The sequence below is a fragment of the Pteropus medius genome, unplaced genomic scaffold, assembly GCF_902729225.1.
Source record: "Pteropus medius unplaced genomic scaffold, Ma_sr-lr_union100, whole genome shotgun sequence".
NCBI lineage: Eukaryota > Metazoa > Chordata > Mammalia > Chiroptera > Pteropodidae > Pteropus > Pteropus medius.
In genome coordinates, this window is record NW_024352787.1 from 16,412,160 (window position 1) to 16,427,078 (window position 14,919).

At 41.8% G+C, this 14,919-nt stretch overlaps 1 protein-coding gene across 2 annotated transcripts in view; it reads left to right on the forward strand.

Annotated features, from left to right (window-relative positions):
• The first annotated feature begins 1,507 nt into the window (after positions 1-1,507).
• The window catches only part of GLI3 (GLI family zinc finger 3), a 268,706-nt gene continuing 255,294 nt past the window's right edge, over positions 1,508-14,919 (forward strand). For both annotated transcript variants that reach the window (XM_039849280.1, XM_039849281.1), the window contains exon 1: positions 1,508-1,754. The gene's annotated coding sequence lies outside the window, so the exon portion shown is untranslated. The remainder of the gene's footprint in view (positions 1,755-14,919) is intronic.

Below are 14,919 nucleotides of genomic sequence, written 5' to 3' on the forward strand. Positions count from 1 at the left end.
TGTTGATTTATTAGCTGTCTTTCTTATTTATTTTTTTTGCCATTGGGTGAACAGGGTAGGCTATCAGGTTGTATTATTTGCATTCATGTGATTGAGGCAGAAACAGTACTTGAATACAAAAAAATTGTAATGGATGCTGGAGGAATATATGTGGGAGAGTGGCTTGAAATTCTCTGCAATTGCAGAAATATAATAATTCTTACACATTTGTGTCCTGTTATACTTTCACGTGCATTATCTTATTGGATACTTATACAAATCCTGGGAGGTATGCAGCCTGGTTTTCCTATCACCATCCCATGGATGGGCTCAGAGCCTGTGGAGGCTCAGAGAATTGTATAGGGCCTGAGGTCAATTAACGTGGGGAATTGAAGCTGGGACCACCATTCTTCCATCCCGAGACCCTTACTCTGTATGGTAAGTGGTGGGTTTCTTTTCTTTAAAAAAGAAAACAAAACGGGTGAGGTAGGTTGAGAAATCTTAAAATAAATGCCTAAAAAGGACCTTCAGGCCTACTTTATCTCCACGCTTTACCATAAAAGCTTATGTCAGTGTGCTTTTCTCAAGTCTTTGAGATAAGCAACAAGTCCCAGGAAACAAATAGTGAACACCACCATAAATTTCGTTAAAAAAAATTCTCCAGTTAAGCATTTGAATCTCAAAACGCTCTTGAAATCATAATAGCTAATCATTCATCCACCCACTCTCTTCCTTCAGTCAAGAGGCTCAGCGAGTCAACACAAGTGCACCCTGAGCTCCCAGGCACTGCTGGCGGCGGGCAGGTGGGTAGATGCTCAGTTTATCCCAGGAGAATGGATTTTGGAATGTCAGTTTTTTCTTTCTTTCTTTCTTTTTATTCCTTTGCCCTCCCACCACCCATTGGAGCTCATTTTTTAAGTTCCCAGCCTAGGCTGGGTACATTGAGAGGGAACAGATGTAGGCTTGCTGGGTGGAGGGAAATAATTTTTACTAGTATAGGCCGCTAAAAATAAATCAGGGACAGAGACACTTTAGCTCAGGGTAAAGCAAGCACCACGATGGAGTCCAGGCTGCAAGCCCGGGGTCTTTGTTTTGTGTCCTTTATAAAATCGCCCATAGGGATAGCAAGCTGTGTACTGGGAGTTCCTACTTCCCAAATTTGGCCCCAAAGGCAGATGAGTCCGACAGAGAGGAAAACCCTGAGTTTCCAAAAGCATCCTTTTGTGAGAGGAGTTTCAGGGTTGGCCAGGGGAAATGTAAAAGTAGAGGGGGAGCCAATAAGGGGTGTGCTCAGAGAGGCCTTAAAAGAAAAAAAGAGACTTAAACTGTGAGCGAGAGAAAAGGGAGCGGTGAGGCGGGGTGGGAGGCGACAGGAGCAGGAAGAACGCAGACCCCGCGTGCGGGCCGCTGGTGTGGTGGCCGGCGGGGGCGTCCCGGCGGTGCAACGAGCGCAGGCCGAGAGGGCGGCCGTGACATCACGCCCCGGCCCCCTTCCCTCGCCGGGTGGGTGGGGCCTCGGCGCGCCGAGCGGGCGCGGGGTCAAGGAGGGGGAAGAGGAGGAGCAGGCATGAATGTGTCTGCGTGAGGACCTGGGAGAGGCGAAGGAGGCAGAGGGGGGCAGGGAGCGCGCGCGTGGCCTTCGGCGCCCGGGGTTCCCCCAGCACCGACCTCAGCCGGCGCCGCGCCGCCTCCTTGTCAGCACTGGCCACATCGCAGCTGGGACCCGCTCTGGGCACGGGGACCCAGTGCGGCCTGGAAGGAGCGAGAAAGCAAAAGTAAGTCAAGCTGCACTCCCAAGTTTTCCCAACTTCGCCCCCTGCGGCGGCAGGGGTCTAGCTGCTCGGCGCGTCCCTACGGCGTGGAGTGGAGTAGCAGAAAGAAAAGAGATTGGGCGGAGGCGGGGGCGGAGGAAGAGGGAGCGAGGGTGAGGGGAGCGTCCGGCAACATCTGTTAAAACTTGGGGGAGGAGAAGCGCGGGCAGAAGGAGGAGGAAGAGGAGAGAAGGGAAGGAGAGAGTGCGAGGAGGGACGCGCGGAACCGAGGGACAACTTTTCCACCGCGTGAGTAGCGCGGGCTGCGCTGGGCAGGAGCGGGGGATGGGGGGGCTCCTCCACCCGCGCGGGTCTCCAGGCCGGGATGGGACCTTCTTCCAGAAAGTCGATTGGATGCCAGGAGGGGCATACTGTGGGGACTTTCTTTCTTTCTCTTTTCCCTCCCTCCCGCGGGTGAACCAAATCAGAACTGTCACTCAGGGCCTGTGAGTCAGAAGGGATCGGATTACACGATCCCTGAAACCGATGCCGGAGCTGCACGAGCGGGGAGCGGGCAGGGGCAGCGCCACCGGCGCGCTTGCACACTCGCCGTCGCGCACACTCGGCGCCCCGACTTGCCCTCTTTGCGCGCCCCGCGGGCCCCTGCGCCGCACAATGTCGACGACCCGCGTCCCCTGCGTCCAGCCCCGCAGCTCGCCGTAGCCCGAGCCGCCCGCGCCTCGCAGAGCTGGGAGCCGCTCGCCCGCGTCCCAGACGCGGGTCTATGGGAAGTTCGGGGACTTGACAGCCGCCGCTTGCCGCAGGTACGTCCCGCCCGAAGTTCTTTGTTTCGCGGGCCCGGCACTGGGCAGCCAGTTCCTGCGGCCGCGCCGGCGTTTCCAGGTCGAGAGGGGGTCCCCAATGAAGGGAACGGGAGGAAGTGAAAATGGCTGTGAAAGGCACCCAGATTTAGAGAGCAACTCGTAAGGCGTCAGAGCAAGGCTTTCATTCGCTCATTCCTCCTTGAAGCTCCCTTTCCAAGTGTCTCACCCCTCGGCCAACTGGAGACGGACAGAAGAACTGCACATCCCAGAGGGGTACGAAGTTTGCTACAGCGGCGACGGCACCCCTGTCCCCCACTGCTCACCCAAAGGGTGAAGACGAGCTAGATTAGACTCTCAAAGCTCGGACGCCGGCCAGCGCACTGTTGCGTCCCCCTCGGGTGCAGGGCGCGGCGGGCAGCGGGCGGGTCCGCGCGGGGCTCGCCGCTGCGGGGCTTCCTCCAGCCAACACTTCCCTTCCGAGGGCGGGGGGAGCGAAGTGCACGGAGAGGCGCGCCTCCCCTGTAATAGAGGAAAAGTGAAAGTTGTGTATGATCTGTGTATGATTTGGGATTCCTTCATTTCTTTTCCTTTCCAGGGACAGCACAAACAAAAGAAAAGAAAAGAAAACAAATAAAGAGAAGCTGCAGGGAGTGAGTGCGGGTATGTGGGTAACCGTGGCCCCTACAACAATTTTTTAAGAGGCCGCAGTTTCACAGAGCAGATTTTGTATGAATCACTCTGCAGGGGACAGTTACTTTCTTGAGTTCCAGAGGGAAAATAGGCGGGAGGAGGTGGAGAGGGAGTAAATATTTACTCCGAACTTGGAGACTTTGTGAGTCTTTTCAGCAGATTGCCAGAGGCTAAAGCACCACTGCACACCCGGGCCTTTTATCTTTTCCTGAACTTTGTGCTTGTCTCTGATTGCATCTCCTTCAGGAGATGCCACCCCTAGAGTAGTTGGATCCAGGCTTGCTGACCCTTTGTAGAAAGAGGCTTAAGGAGGCTTCCTCCTCCCACTCTTTCTGCCCCCAATTTCTCATCTCCCTGATTTGCTGTGCCGAATAGATTCTGGCCTTGGGTACAGTGCTTGTGGCCCTCTGCCAGTTTATATGTACGTGTATTTATGTAAAACATTTTCTCCCAGCTCTTTGCCAGCTGTTCCACATTTTACAGCTGCCATTTCAGTTTGAAATGATGGACTGTCCCCATCTCCAAGTAAAAGAGCCCTTAAGTCAGAGGTGTGGGGACACAAAAAATAATTTTTCCTCCTTCTAAGCTCCTTCTAAGTTCTTCCAGCTGGACTAATAAATTAACAGGAGAAAATGTCCAAAATTTATTATGGATGTACATGCGGGGGTGACAAGAATAAGAGACCTGAAGACCCATTGGGCAGTTGAGATTTATATGTGGTTCTGAACAAAGAGGGAAGCAGGGGACTGGGATTTCAAAGGGGAAGCAGGCAATTTACAGGTAGATGAGAAAGAACAAACACGTAGTAAACAAATTGTTGATGGGCCACCCAGAAACAATTGGACACAGAGGGATATCTAATAAACAGGCTTTGCTAGATTTCTCTCTCTCTGACAGTATATAGTTTATAATATGCTAATGTGATGCTCCTGTCCTTTAAGCAGATTTTTCTATCTGAATTCCTTTAGGTAGGCAAGGAGGTGTCCAAAGCTTCTTTCTGAGTCTTTTATTTATTAATAACCAGCTTAAAAGTCAATAGCCCAAAAGGCATATTTTGGGGTGGCAAAACTTAGGTTCCCCTCAGAGGTTGCTGTGGAAAGATGTGGGCAGTGCTGTTAGCCTGACTGGTATTATTAGTTCTAAAAAGCACCTTCTGCTCTCCTTTTGCTTTTTTCCTTCTCCCCAATTTGTCTTTCCAGAGCACTTTGCTGGAAATTCACAATAATTGGGCTTTTCCCCCACATGTGATTTTGTACAGAATTTGGATGAGACCATTTTTTAGATCCCTGAAATATGTGTCTGCTGGAAATAAATTAACTTAAAAAGAGTTGCAGCTTGAGTGGGATGGGCATAGCTGGTGGGGGGCTTCTGCGTTGGCTAACTAAAATGATTTGATTTTTGTATGTTTAAGGCAGGAACTATTCATCCTTCCCATGTTAGGCTTTTTGTGTTGTTTGATGTCTTAGCATGTTATAGACTGAAATCTTTAAGAGTTGGCCTAAAGTATTAATTTTGAATGTTTACGTAATTGCTCTGTAATTTGAATAGGTGCCTTATTGATTGATTCTTGTAATTATTTCATTTAGATTTTAAATTAAAAATTAATAATAGTCTGACAGTTTCTTAATTACACGTGTCGAGATTATTTTGAAGTAGGAAAATGCTATGTTTTAAAGTAGTGAAATAACGTCAAAATATCTTCATTTTTTTCCAAAGCATAACAATATTTCAGTTGTGAGAATATATTAAGGGAGTGGCAATTGGTCTTAACAATGTAAACTGTGTGAAGTATCTAAAGAATTTGTTTATGTTGGGAAGTATTGGTCTTAACAACCTGGTACACATATACTTTGGACAGGTGGACTACAGTCAGACCTAAAACAAACACAAAAAAATGTTTATATTAGTTGTAACAGCATACTTATAGAGAGAAGAGAATTTACTTTGTACTAAAAGCTATTTAATTAGAAACTCTGTGCCTGAGGGGAGATCCTTTCAGGGTGTATAATTCTTAAAGTCAGCCTAGGGAAACCGGTTAAGATGCCTGAATAAGTCCAATGTGAGAGGTGTCTTGTGAAGCACTTTAAATGGTATAGATTATATTATTATTACTAGATTAGTAGGATACCTGTCAATTCCTGGTACCTTTAAAATATTTGTATTCCTTGATTGAACCCTGGTATAAAGACTTTTTATTGTATGTCTGATTTGCAAAGGACTACACACAGAAATGAGAAAATGAATACTGATGACAAATGGCTCTGTTGAGTTATTTCATTACTTATTTAATGCAAGAGTCATTAATTTATCAATTTTATGCCCAAGCCTAAAAGTTGAACTTTCCTTTGTTTCTAGGCCAGTTTTCTTAATTATCTGCATATTGTAAGGGTTTCAGACTTCGGTGCTTAGTCGGTTAGAGGTCCTTCTTTCCCTGTAAGGTGTCCTGCTCATTGAGATACCCCCTTTTTTTGAGGATAGGGTTTGGGAGTTTATGAAAGGAAACAATTTCATGATCATTGTTCCATGCACTCACTTATATGGACAGTAATGTACTAGGAAAAACCAGTCTTGAAGGAAAAGTGAATCAATGAGTCATGAAATCCTCAAGAAAACCTTAGTAATGGAATGTTAATGCTTTTAGACTATAGTAGATTATCTTAAAAGTCAGACTTTTCTTCTTTATGCAGTTGTTGTAAATCCCCAGCTAAAGAATTCTTTGAAGGTTTTAGTTTTGCTGGCATTCAGATTCTATAGTCAGTCTGATTTGTTTTGGAAGATTCAAGACAATTTCTGCCAATTTATATTCTGAGAGGCAATTAAAATGCTGAAGTGACTGTAGAGGAAATGTGTGTGTATTTAATTTGTTAAAAGATTCCATTCTAATAATGACTTCAGGTTGTCTTTCCATTAAAGTCTATTAGAAGATGCTACCCTTCACTTCATATTGTCATTTTTCTAGATGAAAATTGATTTGTTCTAGTTTCAAAGCAAATAAAAGGAGGCAGAATAAACAACAACAGGGCAGGGGTACTGCTGCAAACTTTTTCAAGTACTTTCAGTGTATTTTTCATCTTTACTTTTATTTGATGGGCCTGTGAAATAGAGCTGTAGACCGGCAAAGACTTTAAATGAAATTTCACACTTTGATGATTTTTTTTAAACTTTGATATATTGACAGCAAAAGGAGCTGCAAAGCTTTTATATAACTTGAGCAGTAACGCCAAGCAGCAGTCAAACGTCTCTATGCATTTGTGTTTAACTGCAGAAGAAAAACATGTCCATGGGCAGTAGAGGTTCTTATCAACCCCTTAATCCCAGATCCCAGCAAACCTTGAGGGCATGCCTCAGATCTTGCTGAAATCACTGTAGACTCTCACAGTTTGCAGATTAAATATGCTATGTGTTTCTGGCTCCAACAACAGTTTTATGAGCTCACTAAGCTTCCTGTTTTAAGATCCTTTTCTTAAGTTTTTAGGAGCTGCTAAAGGCAATGCTGTCTAGAGTAAGTGGTATTTGTTAATTTAGAGACACTTGAGGTATTTCATTCTCTCTTTAAAAATTGCCAAAATTATTTTTACATCGAAGGGTTAGTTATGCGGGGATGAGGGAGGGGAACTGTTTGAAAGAAATTAGATGTTAAATGTTTTTGTAACGGAATGTCATTGCAAACTTTACATGGTGTCTTAATTGTTCTAAGGTACCTTTTCTTTGCTAGCCCCTTAAAATCAGACTTTTTCCACTTGTAATTCTAAATACACCATATTTTAGTGCCACATTTCTTAGCTACTCATGACCACTTTTAGTATTTTTTTAAAATGTGAAAGTGTTTTTTGTTCTATGTGTGTATATTTCAACTGGACAAAATGTCCCAGAAAATCTACGGCTCTCTAAAGAAAGTGAATGAACAAGCTATTACATAGTTAATAAGGTGGCATTGGAACATTTCAGCCCCTACCTGAAAGGCAATATCGCATTGAGCTTCACATCTGCATCTGTAGTATCTATAGTTATGTCTTTACATAGGTACTTTTGCATTTTGCCTAAGTCATAATTAAAAAAGAAAATACTCACATCATCGCCCAACATGTCATGTCATATAATTCCCAAGGGAACCGGAGCCAATTTTGTGCTTAAAGGTTATTCAATGAATGAAATTGTGAAAGCCCATTTGTCAAAGTACTGCATGGTTTCTGTTAGTTTTCAGGCCCCAAATTCATTGTCTGCCCCAGCCCTGCCATTAGTCATCAGTGTATTAGTGCTGCCTTCAGGCCATGCTGCCCAGCACTTCTTCACACTATTATAGCTTTGAAAGTGTACTCTGTCGACTTGTAGAATTACTGCTCTGATTTCCGCTTGGCTGAGTTTGAGGTGAGTTCCCTCCCTACCTTCTGGCTGACTGTAATCCTTGCTTTCTTTTAAAGCTCCTTTCCAGAGATTTAGGGGAAAACTTTCTTAAGGGCCCTGTTGGCATCACACTGTGGTTTTGTTGTGGCATGCAGTGTACATATAAATTGTACCTGCAGTAAATTGGATTGATTGCTGGCTTGAAACAGCTAGTAGTTCTTTACTTTTTTTTTGGAGAGGAGTGGGAGTGACTCTGTGTGCACATGCGTGTGCCATGTGTGTGACACAGGAGTATGTTTTAAACATAAGCACTTGATTGTATATTTGAGTGACTTTTTTGCCACAAAATTAAATAATGGGAGATAAGTGTAATTTTATTTAAATTTCTGTCTATTGATTCTGCACCTTTAGAATGGAATGTGACATCTTATTTGCTCATTTTCATGTGGAAATTTTTAGCGATAGCTACTCTGACTTTTTTTTTTGAAGATTGCATAAAACACCTAACAATATTCCTGAGTGCTTTACATGATAAACTCTTGGTTTTTACAAAAAGAGATGGAAAACCTACAATTTAGATGAACGATAACTCTAAAATTGCAGTAATGAAGGAATAAGGCAGTTAACGCTGTTATTAATTTTATTTTGTGATGTTTTTAAAAAGTCTCAAGAAAGTTATCTCTGTGTAGAGAAACCTCAGCCAGCAACTTAAGAATGAAGCCTAAATGAACTAAGATGTATGGGAACCTGAATGGAGTGACCATGAGTGTGGACAACATCTGCTGTTTGAGCTGTGGCTGGCTGTTCAGATGAAATTGCATACCAAAGCGTTTCATTGGGAGGGTGTGCAATTTGGTATAGTTTGCATTGGCAGTTTTGTACAGGATTGTGGAGGAGGAGTGAAAAATAAGATAGCTGAATAATTCTGTCTGTGAATAAGCAAAATTATAGACTTAGTGGACCAGAAATAATTTTTACTGAATAAACCTTAATTAAAAATCCTTACATTTTGAAAAATTTGCTTTTTAAACTACAACTAAGATTCAAGAATCACAAGTTTAAAATTGGGAGGATAAAATGTGATAAACAGTACTTCACAAAATAGTACATTAAGTATCTTTGGGATATCTTTAGCTGATTTTAACAACTAGCAGGCATTGGTCTAATATTTGTGATGGTTTAAAAGTAATTATTCATAGAACATATGTACTTTTCGCCCTTAAGCTGAATTGTAAAGACACATGTGATCCTGGGAACCAAAAGTTATGTAAGTTCTATAAGAATAATTTCTAAAGTTAGTTTTTTTTTCTTCTGAAAATGTGTGAAAATTTTTAATTCCTATAAATCTCAGTGAAACAAGACAAGGGACACCTTTGATCATGTTTTTTGACTTTGTGGGTTTAAGGAAAATATAGTTTTCATGAACTTAGCTGATCTATAGATTGATAACTGACTCAGCGATCTCTGAGGATTTTGTCTCAGCAAACCCACAGAAACGGGGGTGGGGGGAATGCTAGCTTGCTTCACATTATTGTTCATTCATGAATGGCACTTGCAAAGCCTCACTCACTGAAGTATACTAGACAGGTGTTTTATAGTAACAGTTATTAAATAGAGACCTCATAATCCCCTCAAATGTTTCTCATAAAGTACTACTGGCAGCAGAGAAAGTCAGAGTAGCTGATATTTTTTGAATACATATAGCAGAAAAGTAAAACTGGCACACAAAATGTCATTTGTGATTTTAACTATAATAGGAATGATATGTCAAATAAGCTTTTTAGTGGTTCAAGTTCAATATACGGGTTTCTTAAAAATTTTGATGTAGTTAATTTACTAAAACCAAATTCACTTAATCTTTAGCCAGGCATTTATTTCCCCTTGGAGTAATTTCATTTGGAGATGTCATGAATACTGCTTATCTGAGACCAGGAGCTTCAGAAATGAAGGAAAGATTGAAAACAATAGGCAGCAAATTTGGGGAACTACTTTGGCACCTTGAACAGATTGTGGCTTTCTTATCTGCAAGTAAGGCTTTAGGTTTTCCTGATTATGGAAAAAAATACCCTAAATAATAATAATAAAAAAACAAAACTATCACTGATCTTAAAACCATCAGCAAAATCCCCATCGCTCATATGTAAATCATATGTAAAGGTAAAATAATTGTACAATTAACAATATTATAGTTAAAAATTCATGAAGATTTCACTAAGAACTTAGGAAATTGAGTTTTTTTTTCTTGCAGAAAAGTACTGATAGGGAAAGGGGAGGAAGTCTTAGAAATCTTGGGAACTGTTGGTATGTCACAGACTACGCATGTCTAATTGATTTTAAGTTCAGAAACATTTTGAGCACAAGAAAACATCAACCACATTCAAAAACCTATGAGAGGTTTGCTATAATGCGTTATTATGTGAAGTCCACTAAATGTTTTAAATTCCCTAAATTTTGCTCATTGAAATGCAGTCTATTTCTCACTTTCAGAATTGATGAAAATTTAAAAAGTTAACATTAGGTTTGTGCCTTTTGATTTTTTAAAAATTTCTTTTTTTAAAGGATTCATTTTCTTTAGTAATTGAGTTTTAATGCTACAGGAAGGTATAACTAATAGGAATTTTACCAAAATGGTTGCTCCAAGAGTGGCATCTTGAAGTAGCAGGTAATCTAGAAATAAAGTATGAGAGAAATGTCTCTCCTAAGTGATACAGAGGAGGCCCCTCAGAAATCCTTACATAGGCTGGTGCCTTTTAGATTTTTAAAATATTAACGCATTAGGGAGACCATTCAGTTCATAAACATACAGGCAGGTTTAAGTGAATGTAATTTCTTTGGAGGAAAGCCTTATTCCACTTGAGCAATAGTTCCCTAAACTGCACAGAATAATTTCTCACTTAAGGCCTAATCTCTAACTGTTAAAAGCTCTGCTGGAATGCCTTCTCTTTCTGATCTCTCATTGGCAGTTGCTGTTTTAATCTATCAGAAACTGATTAGGTTATCATTAATCAAGCTTTTAATTCAGTTGTTTTAAATCTTTAAATACATTAAGAAAAAAAATCAGAATCATTGCCCAAGTTCAGGCAACTTAAAAATAAACCAACTGGATGAGAGAAATAAATTAAGTAGTCTGTTCACAAAAGACGCATTATCGGTTTATAATTACTATTTCATTTCACCTTAGGTTAAAAAATTGTTTAGTACAGTTCAAACATTTTAAATGTTGGTTTTAGTACTATTTTCTCTTAAAAATTTTAAGCAGAGCAGGTTAAAGAAATCCATTTAGATCCTAAGTTTCACCTCAGAGACCTGCAAGGTGAAAGACTGATTTTTGCACATTTCTAGAATTGTGATTTTTCATACTCTCTACTACGTAAAGTCTCACGGTTAAGGTGAAACTTTGGAACTCCACTGAGGGCCTCCCTCCCTGAAAGATGACAAGATGTGTATGAACCTTACCCATTCTCAACACCTGAATCTATTTAGGGCTGCTAATGAAGAAACGGTATTAGGGGGTCCAGGTTAATGGACGATGAGTTACAAGTTTTGTGAATGAAGCACACCCGCTTGGTATCCTGAAGACATGGCATTCCCAGTGTTTTATTGTAGTGCGACACACAGGGTGTTGCATTGCAAAGTACCTGGAAAGTTGTACCTCTGGATTCAGCTGGTAAAACGGCTGCGTACATATGAAAGCAGGGCTGCCACTGACAACTGTTGGAAATGCTGCCGGGCTCTAATTAGAATATTCCCGTGGAGCAGGTAATCAGCATGATGAAAGTGATAGGGGCGCTTCTTCCGCAGCAGAACCTCTGCGGGGTTCGGATTGTTCTGCCCGGTTTTGTATTTTCGGGAAGACCGCTGCAGGAGCAAAGATGGAAACGGGGCTGGGAGCGTCCCCGCGGCCCTGACATCCCGTCATTTTAGAGGAGCCACCCCCGGGTGTGGACCTGAGCTGCCGACCGGACCTGACCGCTGCCGAGAAAGGAGCAGGGACGCGGCGGCGCGGCGCTTCCAGAGAGAATGCCCTGGACTCGCAGCTGGGACTGCGACGCCGAGACCCGGAGGTCCGGCCGCGGGGGCAGGGAAGTGTTTAGGGCGTAAAGAAGCGGCGGTCCCTGGCACCGTCTGAGGGACAGCACTGCAGGGAGCCCGGCGTGGAAGCGCAGAAGGCCAGCGCTGTCAGAGAACTACCTAGCCCCACAGCCTAAGAAAAACCATAATTCCAATTAATTCGGTTTTACAAAGATAAAAGTTTCTGTTTGGGGATATTTTTATTGCAGCCCTAGTGGCTACTCTAAAAAGAGGGCCACCTGAGGCTTTTTGTGTTAAAATGCTTCCAATATAGGTCCCCACAAGAATTTCGAATTTGGTCAGTGTTGCCCCTTTTGCTGACACTCTAAAATTGGCCGCGCACTAAATCCTCACCTGGTCAGTGGCTCCAGGAAGCTTTAGATGCCTTCTTTGCAGGAGTTTGAAGCAAGTTTAGATTTATAATTTAGACAGAAAAGACCCACCTGCAGGCAGGTTGTTAATAGGAGAGGGATTAGGTTAATAATAGGGTCTGGAATTCATTGTGCCTTGGGTTTAGGCTTCCGGGAAATTACAAAAGGTTCAGGAATGGTTGAGTGGGGGACAAGCCAGGACTGCTTTTAGGAAGGAATCTTTACCCTTCTATTTACCTAGGAGACTAGGCTTTAGCAGGCATACACTATTAGCGCAGTTTTTCCTGGTTGCAGTATTTTCTTTAATATACTCAAGCATCTGGGACTCAAACATCAGCTACAGTTTTTTTTTTTTCATAAGCATAAAAAGTCAAGGGACATGCCAGCAAATTTTGCACGTATGTTGCAGTGGAGAAAGGGGTTGAAGGAGAACAGTGTGGAATTGTAAGAAAAGGAAACATGGTCAGGGGAAAGTTCTCATTTTATTCATATCTAAAAAACTGATATTTTCCTCCAAGAAAAATCTTGAAGCAAAACCAAAACGTTTTCCTTGACATAAATAAGTTGTACTTTACTGTTTAGGAAATTCCAAGTTTTCAAAGTAGTACTGTGAGCTACTGCCCCAATTTTGTATGTTTTAGGATTTCACCAGGAATTTTTACTGGTCACTTCTATACCTCAGGCTTTTGAGTATCAACTCAGGACCAAATTTCTCAACTTCGCTTAATCTATGAAAAAACCACCATCACAGGTAGAAGTGGACTCTTCTGCTCACTAATTCTTAGTGCATAGTGTTGATGAGGTGTGAGCATGTTAAAACTTTCTCTTTTGTAATGGACAGGGACAAAGTTGTATTTTTATCAGTAAAATAAGCTGATATGATGCCTTGGCAAGTTGCCATTTTCATAGCCCTCTTCCAAGTACAAGCTACACTTTTAAATAATTAGTTACTTACTAATGAGATCCAAAATTAAGTTGTCAAAATAGAAGACAGAGGCAGACTCTTGAGTGACCAAGGGCCTAATTTTTTAAAAATCTATTTCAAACAAGGGGGGTAGGAATTAGTATTCTCTGCCACCTTTAATTAGTGCGATTTTAGTCAGTGCCTGGGGCTTTACCTGTTCTCCCGTGAGCCTCTCTCTGTGGTGTTGAGTATTTGGAGAGTTTATTGCTTTGTTAAAATGAAGTCCTTTGCTTGGGGAAAAAACCAGTAACTTTACAAAAACCAAGTTTGTCAAGGAACTTTGGTGACTTGTCTCCTTATTACTGTTAATTAGTTCTATCTACTAAGGAAAAGACTGATTCCTTACCAGGAATCCCAGCTCCTCATGGGTTTTTCTGGTCTATTGGCTTGTCTCCGTGTGCAGTTTTAACTTAGTAAAACTCCATTCAAATTCAACCAATAAAACTATGTGTTTTGAGGGAAACAATTATAGTAAATGTGTCTTTATCCAAAATGATTGAGGATGGGGTGTTTTGATTAATATTCCTTTTAAAGTTTTTAGTTTTTATGTAATTTGCCAGTTTTCAAAGAAACACTAGATATAAAAGATATGTAGCTAAACCAGTGACGATTTAAGATTGAAGACACTGTATAAGCATCTGGGTCATGGAGTCATCATCACTAGATCCTTTCTTTACTCGGTACACATTCTTAGGGGTACGAGGTGTTGGGAAGATAGCCAAGAGCTTGTCCTCTTGAAGCTTACTGTCTGGAGAGGAGATGGCCTTTTTAGCAAAGATTCCAAAGAGTTCATCATTGTGATGGGTACTAGGCTAGGCTCATGCAGGCTGTTGGGATTCAGTTGGGGTGTATAGTCCATTCGTTAGTTCATCTAGTCAGCCAAGACTTAAATGGGTACCTACTTTACTGGGTTTAGAGTAGTGAACAAAAATGTATAGAGCAGTTGTCTGCAAGCTTTGGTGAGCCTGATAATCACTAGTGCTGGTTACAATACAAGGTTCCCTGGTGCCACCCTCCAAGACATCAAGTATTGGACCAGGCAATCTGAATGTTTCACAAGCTCTGTGGCAGACCGATTCAGGTGGCTCTTGTACCACTCATAAATAGTGCTGTGGATGGGGATGAATTATTCTGTGGCATACTATAAAAACTGACATTTTAATCAGCTTTGGGGAGCATTAAAAAAAAAAAAAGAATCATTCCAAGATTGTTAGAGTTAGAAGGGGCTGTTGAAAATTTCTCCCTCAAGGGTTCTTTATCTGGATTCATGGAAAAGCTTGGAGGGCCCATGTTCTTTCTGAAATTAAATGTACACTCTAGTGTTTAAGGGTATTTTTCTGGGGAGAGGATCCATAACTTTTAACATTTTCTTAAAGAGAACTGCACCTTCTCCCCCAAAGTTAAGTCCCACTGTGTGCTTGAAAACTGAGGAACTAAACAACTCCATTCAGGTAGCCGGTAACAAGGCCTTGCCCTCTGGACTTGTGCACGATGGCTGCCCTCTGAAAGGAAGTTCTGAACTCCTTCACTGTCACTTTGTTAGGGGTCTTTGAGGGCTATTTCTGAATTTGAAGTGGATCTTAACAATTGATATGTAAATTTAGCTTTGTGCTTATTTTCTTTTTTGTTCCAGAAAAGCTGTTCTTAAATAACTTGTGCATTTTACAATGAATGATCTAGGAAAAGAAAAGGGAATTAGTGGAAAAGCTGGTCCTTCAGTGCCACTCAGCCTCTGGGTCTTAAGCATTTCTAGTTACTTGAATTCCAGATTTCTTGCACAGTAAAAAAAGAATTTGCAGTTCCCCTTGCAAAGTTGAGTTAAGGATGACCAAAAATATTTCATCTGGTATTTTAATTCTTTCAGTCAGGTAAGCAGTTGCTTATTTTACTTCACTGATTGCTGTTTTGATTGAACATGGTGTCAT